A 6,846-nucleotide genomic window follows, 5' to 3' on the forward strand; every position below is an offset into this window, starting at 1 on the left:
GAGCAGGCTTCATCAGTGCCACGATGCTGTTAGATGAATCCAGGGGAAGACTACAGTACAGTACAGTCTCCACCAGACTCTTTAGCCATATTGCTACTGAGCTAGATATGATTAAAATGTCTTGAAATCCTCCATTGAAGTTATCAGCTCGATATATTTTCATGTTTGTCAGGTGTCATGTAGTCCTTATATACAGTCCATTCAGAAAGTTTTCAGACCCCTTGACTTTTTCCACATTTTGTTACATTACAGCCTTATTCTAAAATTGATGAAATTGTTTTTTCCTCGTCAATCGGCACACAATATCCCATAATGAAAAAGCAAAAACAGGTTTTTATAAATGTTTGCAATTTATTAAAAAAATACAAAAAAACTTAAATATCACATTTACATAAGTATTCAGACCCTTTACTCAGTACTTTGTTGAAGCACCTTTGATAGCGATTGCAGCTTCAAGTCTTCTTGGGTATGACGCTACAAGCATGGCACACCTGTATTTGGGGAGTTTCTCCCATTCTTCTCTGTAGATCCTCTCAAGCTCTGTCAGGTTAGATGAGGAGCGTTGCTGCACAGCTATTTGCAGGTCTCTCCAGAGATGTTTGATCAGGTTCAAGTCCGGTCTCTGGCTGGGCCACTCAAGGACATTCAGAGACTTTTAGAGACAACATTCAGAGACAAAGCAACACCTGCGTTGTCTTGGCTGTGTGCTTAGGGTCGTTGTCCTGTTGAAAGGTGAACCTTTGCCCCAGCCTAATGTCCTGAGCGCTCTGGAGTAGGTTTTCATAAAGGATCCCTCTGTACTTTGCTCCGTTCATCTTTCCCTCGATCCTGACTAGTCTCCCAGTCCCTGCCACTGAAAAACATCCCCACAGCATGATGCTGCCACCACCATGCCTCCAGACATGACGCTTGGCATTCAGGCCAAAGAGTTCAACCTTGGTTTCATCAGACCAGAGAATCTTGTTTCTCATGGTCTGAGAGTCTTTACGTGCCCTTTGGCAAACTGGGCTGTCATGTGTCTTTTACTGAGGAGTGGCTTCCGTCTACTCTTGCTCTGGTTAGCCTGGCGGCCAGCTCTAGGAAGAGTCGTGGTGGCTCCAAACTTATTCCATTTAAGAATGATGGAGGCCACTGTGTTCTTGGGGACCTTTCAATGATGGGAACCCTTCCCCAGATCTGTGCCTCGACACAATCCTGTCTTGGAGCTCTACGGCGGTTCCTTCGACCTCATGTCTTTGTTTTTGCTCTGACATGCACTGTCAACTGTGGGACCTTATATAGACGGGTGTGTGCCTTTCCAAATCATTGAATTTACCACAGGTGGACTCCAATCAAGTTATAGAAACATCTCAAGGATGATCAATGGAAACAAGGTGCACCTGAGCTCAATTTCGAGTCTCATAGCAAAGGGTCTGAATACTTATGTAAATAAGGTATTTCTGTTATTTATTTTTAATACATTTGCAAACATTTCTAAAAACCTGTTTTTGCTTTGTCATTATGGGGTACTGTGTGTAGATTGATGAGGAAAACATTGTATTTAATCCATTTTAGAATAAGGCTTTAACATAACAAAATGTGGAAAAAGTCAAGGGGTCTGAATACATTCCGAATGAACAAATAAAATGTTATTCAATATTCTGAAATACATGTATTCATTCATATTAAATACAGTATTTGTATTTCTTGATTTCTTCATACATATCTGAGTCAATGAAGGTTGCTGATGGGAGGACAGATCATAATAATATCTGAAACGGAGTCAATGGAATGGTTTCAAACATATATATATATATATATATATATTACCTTAATTTAACTAGGCAAGTCAGTTAAGAACAAATTCTTATTTACAATGACGGCCTACCCTGGCCAAACCCGGACGACGCTGAGCCAATTGTGCGCCGCCCTATGGGACTCCCGATCACTTCTGGATGTGATACAGCCTGGATATTAAAGATGTGGTTTCCATGTAGTTGATAACATTCCATTCACTCCATTACAGCCATTACTATGAGTCGTCCTCCCCTCAGCAGCCTCCACTGATCTGAGTGCATGGTGGAATCTCTGACTCACAGTGTGGCCTGGCTAAGTGTCACCAGTATCTTGAAGTGGTCACTTGACATTCAAACAGCTCACAGAATGCAGCTCAGAGCTCACAGAATGCAGCTCAGAGCTCATCGAATGCAGCTCAGGACCTCGTAGATAATGCAGCTCAGAGCTCACAGAATGCCAGCTCAGACCCTCGAGAATCAGCTCAGAGCTCACACAATGCAGCTCCAGAGCCTCAACAGAATGCAGCTCAGAGCTCATAGAATGCAGCTCAGACTCGTAGATGCAGCTCAGAGCTCACAGAATGCAGCCTAGACCTCGTAGAATGCAGCTCAGAGCTCACAGAATGCAGCTCAGAGCTCACAGATGCAGCTCAGAACTCACAGAATGCAGCTCAGAGCTCAAGAATGCAGCTCAGACCCTCGTAGAATGCAGCTCAGAGCTCACAGAATGCAGCTCAGACCTCGTAGAAGCAGCTCAGAGCTCACAGAATGCAGCTCAGAGCTCACAGAATGCAGCACTCAGAACATCACAGAATGCAGCTCAGAGCTCAATGACTCAGAATGTGCAGCTCAGAGCTCACAGAATGCAGCTCAGAGCTCATAGAATGCAATACCAACCATGAAGAGGAAAAATAAATCTTCTGTGAGGAAGACGTTGTAAAGTTTGTTGTGTCATTTCTACAGTAAAGGCTTCAGATTTCAAGCTAGCTCACATTTATATAAAGTATCTAAATATGCACAATATTGACTGAAAAAACTGTGCATCAAAACAATCTGGATAAAGGGCAAACTGGTCAGCTTATCATTATTAAGGGAACATATTGGAGGCTCTTCTCTTTCCCAAAGTCCGCACTTTACGGAAACACACAGCACAATCTAGAGCAGATAGGACGGATATTCCCATACCATCAGACGGACTAAAATGACTAATTCATTGATTGGTGTCTATGGTGGTTCAATGTGTATAATTACACATGGAACAGAGCTGGGCTACCAGTTGTAGAAATAGGAATATGATGAACGCCCCACCTGATCTATCACTAATCTAAGGTCAATCCTTAATTTTCACCCTGATGGTTGAGGTTAGGATTATTTAAAACATATTTTTTATTGTCAGATACACCAGATAGATGCAGTGAAATGTGTTGTTTTACAGGGTCAGCCATAGTAGTACAATGCCCCTGGAGTAAATTAGGGTTAGTTGCCTTGCTCAAGGGCAAATCGACAGATTCTTTACCTGTCAGCTGGGTATTCGAACCAGCAACCTTTCGGTTATTGGCCAACGCTCAAACCGCTAGTAACAGAAAGGTGAGTGTCACGCTTGTTGAAATGAGTGGACCAAGGCGCAGCGTGCGTGGAGTTCCACATATATATTTAATAGTGAAACTATCAACCAAAACAACAAAGAATATAACAAAACGTGCAGTATTGCAGTGCTCAAGGCAACTATACAAAAAAAAGATCCCACAAACAAACAGGTGGAAAAAAGGCTGCCTAAATATGATCCCAATCAGAGACAACGATTGACAGCGGCTCCGGTTCCACACAGTACATATGGAGACACAGTACATATGGCCGGCGCAGGATATACTGGGCCGTGGAGGGCGCACTGGAGGTCTGGAGCGTAGAGCTGGCACAACGCGTCCTGGACAAAGGACCACCTTCGCACGCAAGTGCGGGGATCTGCGCACGGACGCACTGGGGCTGTGAAGCGCACTGGAGATACAGGCACGTAGAGGCCGGCGCAGGATATCCTGAACCGAGGAGTCGCATTGGAGACCAGGCGCGTTGAGCCAGCACCACCCGTCCTGGACAGAAACCACTTTCGCACGGCAAGTGCGGAGAGCTGGCACAGAACGCACTGGGCTGTGGATATGTACTGGAGCCACAGTGCGTATCACCGCGAAACATGGTGCCTGACCGGTCACACGCCTCCCACGGTGAGTACGGGGATTGGCTCTGGTTCAACCCCTGTCTTCGCCAAACCACCCGGTGCCAACCACCCCGTGTGCCTCCCCCAAAAATGTTTTGGGGCTGCCTCTCGGGCTTCCGTCATGGTCGCGAACCCCGTGTCGTCGTGTGTTCCTCCCTCGCTGCTCTGTCTGCCTCCTGGCAGGCTTCGTGTCTTGCCAAGACTTCCTCCCAAGTCCAGGATATTCTCTCCTCGACCTCCTCCAAAGACCAGGATGCCATCTCCTCCCGGCACGCGCTGGCTTGGTCCAGTTGTGGTGGGATCTTCTGTCACGCTTGTTGAAATGAGTGGACCAAGGCGCAGCGTGCGTAGAGTTCCACATTATATTTAATAGTGAAACTTACAACCAAAACAACATAGAATATAACAAAAGTGCAGTATTGCAGTGCTCAAGGCAACTATACAAAAACAAGATCCCACAACAAACAGTGGGAAAGGCCTGCCCTAAATATGATACCCAATCAGAGACAACGATAGACAGCTGCCTCTGATTGGGAACCATACCAGGCCAACATAGAAATAACAAAACTAGAATGCCCACCCTAGTCACACCCTGACCTAACCAAAATAGAGAATAAAAAGGCTCTCTAAGGTCAGGGCGTGACACTGAGTAAGCTGATCCTAGATCTGTGAACAACTTCTAGCCAGAGTGTAAATGTAACTGAGCTACTGAGTGAGGACAGGATCTCTGTGTGACATTTTAAAGCTTCCCCTGGGTTGTGGAGATGCCAGCTGCTTTAAGAATTACTGTTAATATTTAATGATAGGGGTTCTCGTTACTGTACCTACTGCTGACATTCACTCACTTAGTCCCTCAGTGAATTTGTGACTATGTGACCAAATTAAACACATAATAAAAAATGCAGGGGATTGCAAATTTGACCAATCACTGCAGAGTTCACGCAGAAAATCCAACCAGTAAACTTGTCTATGTCAACCCACGTGTCTATGGCAACCCACATGTAACGCCCCTCATCTACCACCAACCTACTACCTAGCAAGCCTTTTGTTTGTTACGTTTCTTGTCTGGGTAGGCGTAGGTAGCGCTCGATTTCTATTTCAGTGGCCTGGCAGTAAACGGCAAAAAACAAAACAACAGTGAAAAGCACATGGTGGAAAACACATTGTGAAGGGTAGAACTTATTTGATGAACAGGCATTACAGCACCATTGACATCAGAAACAAATGGGAGTGTCACTATTCTTCATCCTTAGATTCGTGTGTGGTATTTTAGTTAGGGATGACATTCGTCGCCTCTACTTGATTACTATCGGCAAACTCTGCCTTCGCTGCTTATGTAGTTTGCCATCCCCCCTGAGTGTCACGACTTCCGCCGAAGTTGGTCCCTCTCCTTGTTCGGGCGGTGTTCGGCGGTCGACGTCACCGACCTTCTAGCCATCGCTGATACATTTTTCATTTTCCATTGGTTTTGTCTTACATCACACCTGGTTTCAATCCCATCAATTACATGTGTATTTAACCCTCTGTTTCCCCTCATGTTTTGTCGGAGATTGTTTTATTRTATGTATGTGCAAGTCATGTGTCGGTGTGCGACGGGTTTTGTACCCACTATTATTATTTTTTGKATATTTTGTTTTTTGGAGTTATATGAGCACCTATTAAACGACTCCGTTTATACCAAGTTTGTTTTCCTGCGCCTGACTTCCCTGCCACCGACACGCACTCAATACGCCGAGAGGGAACATTGGTTCTGCCATCAAGGCAGAGCTGCCTTCGGAACAAGATTGAATAAGGAAAACTCTACTGAGCGAAATTGCATCTCAGACAGTTTGATTCAAGCAGGGACACATAATCAGGCGTATACCTCAGCACACCTAGAGCTACATAGTGCATTTTCTGTCACTTCCTCTATTCCTTCATATTCCTCTACCCTGAGTTCTCTCAGCTCTCATCAATTCCATGTCCTTCCCTTCCTTTCCACCCCTTTCTTCTCTCTTTTCCAATTTCCTTTCTCCACCTTCCGCCCTGTTTTGGCTGGCAAGAAAAAATTCTAGTGTATTTCTACACCAACAGCCCAGCAACATGCAGGGTCTCACCCTCCAATCATGTCTTGCCAAGTCCCAGCTCTCCTCCAATCAAAATGTGCCCGAATTCCATCTCTTTTCCAATCCCAAACTGAGGCCTGCACTGCAGATGCAGAGTGTGGACACGGTGACAATATTCTGTTCATCACCTTGTTAGGCAGGTAAAGAATGTTCTGTCTGGTCAGACATCTTTCCTCCTACTACAGTATGGTTATAGAGGGAGATAAAAGGTGATGGGATCTTACACATGATCGTACGTTGGCTGAGGCGGCACTTGCAACGGGTAGGAATGACAACACCTATCGGAGATGATGACATCTGGGTTTATTTGTCAAATCTTCATGATCTTAGTTATCATTCCTTATTGAACAGAGCTCTATTCTATTCATATATTTCATGTGTTATTAATATCAGTCATCCATGATGATGGGGAGGGCAGGCAGGTAATGACATGTGGTTTTGTTTGTCAAATGGTGATGATGCCATTATTATACAAACGTTTAGGCAGGGATTCAATCTGAGCGCTCCAGTGCAGCTTTTTAAAGGCAATGTTACCGCGTTCAGAGATGGCATTCAAGGTAAACGCTGCAGATGAAGGCTCAATTGGAAATTACCTTTAAATGTCCCGGCCTTAGTATTTAAATACACTAAAGGGTATTTAAATAGCTCACTCACTCAATCAAACAACAAACCCAGAACTGAATTCTATACCAAAACCAAGCCTGGGGTAACAAGGTCTAAGCACGTCACCATTCATTAGGAAGTACAGTATATA

Source organism: Salvelinus sp. IW2-2015, linkage group LG6.1 (assembly GCF_002910315.2).
Source record: "Salvelinus sp. IW2-2015 linkage group LG6.1, ASM291031v2, whole genome shotgun sequence".
In the NCBI taxonomy this organism is placed as follows: domain Eukaryota; kingdom Metazoa; phylum Chordata; class Actinopteri; order Salmoniformes; family Salmonidae; genus Salvelinus; species Salvelinus sp. IW2-2015.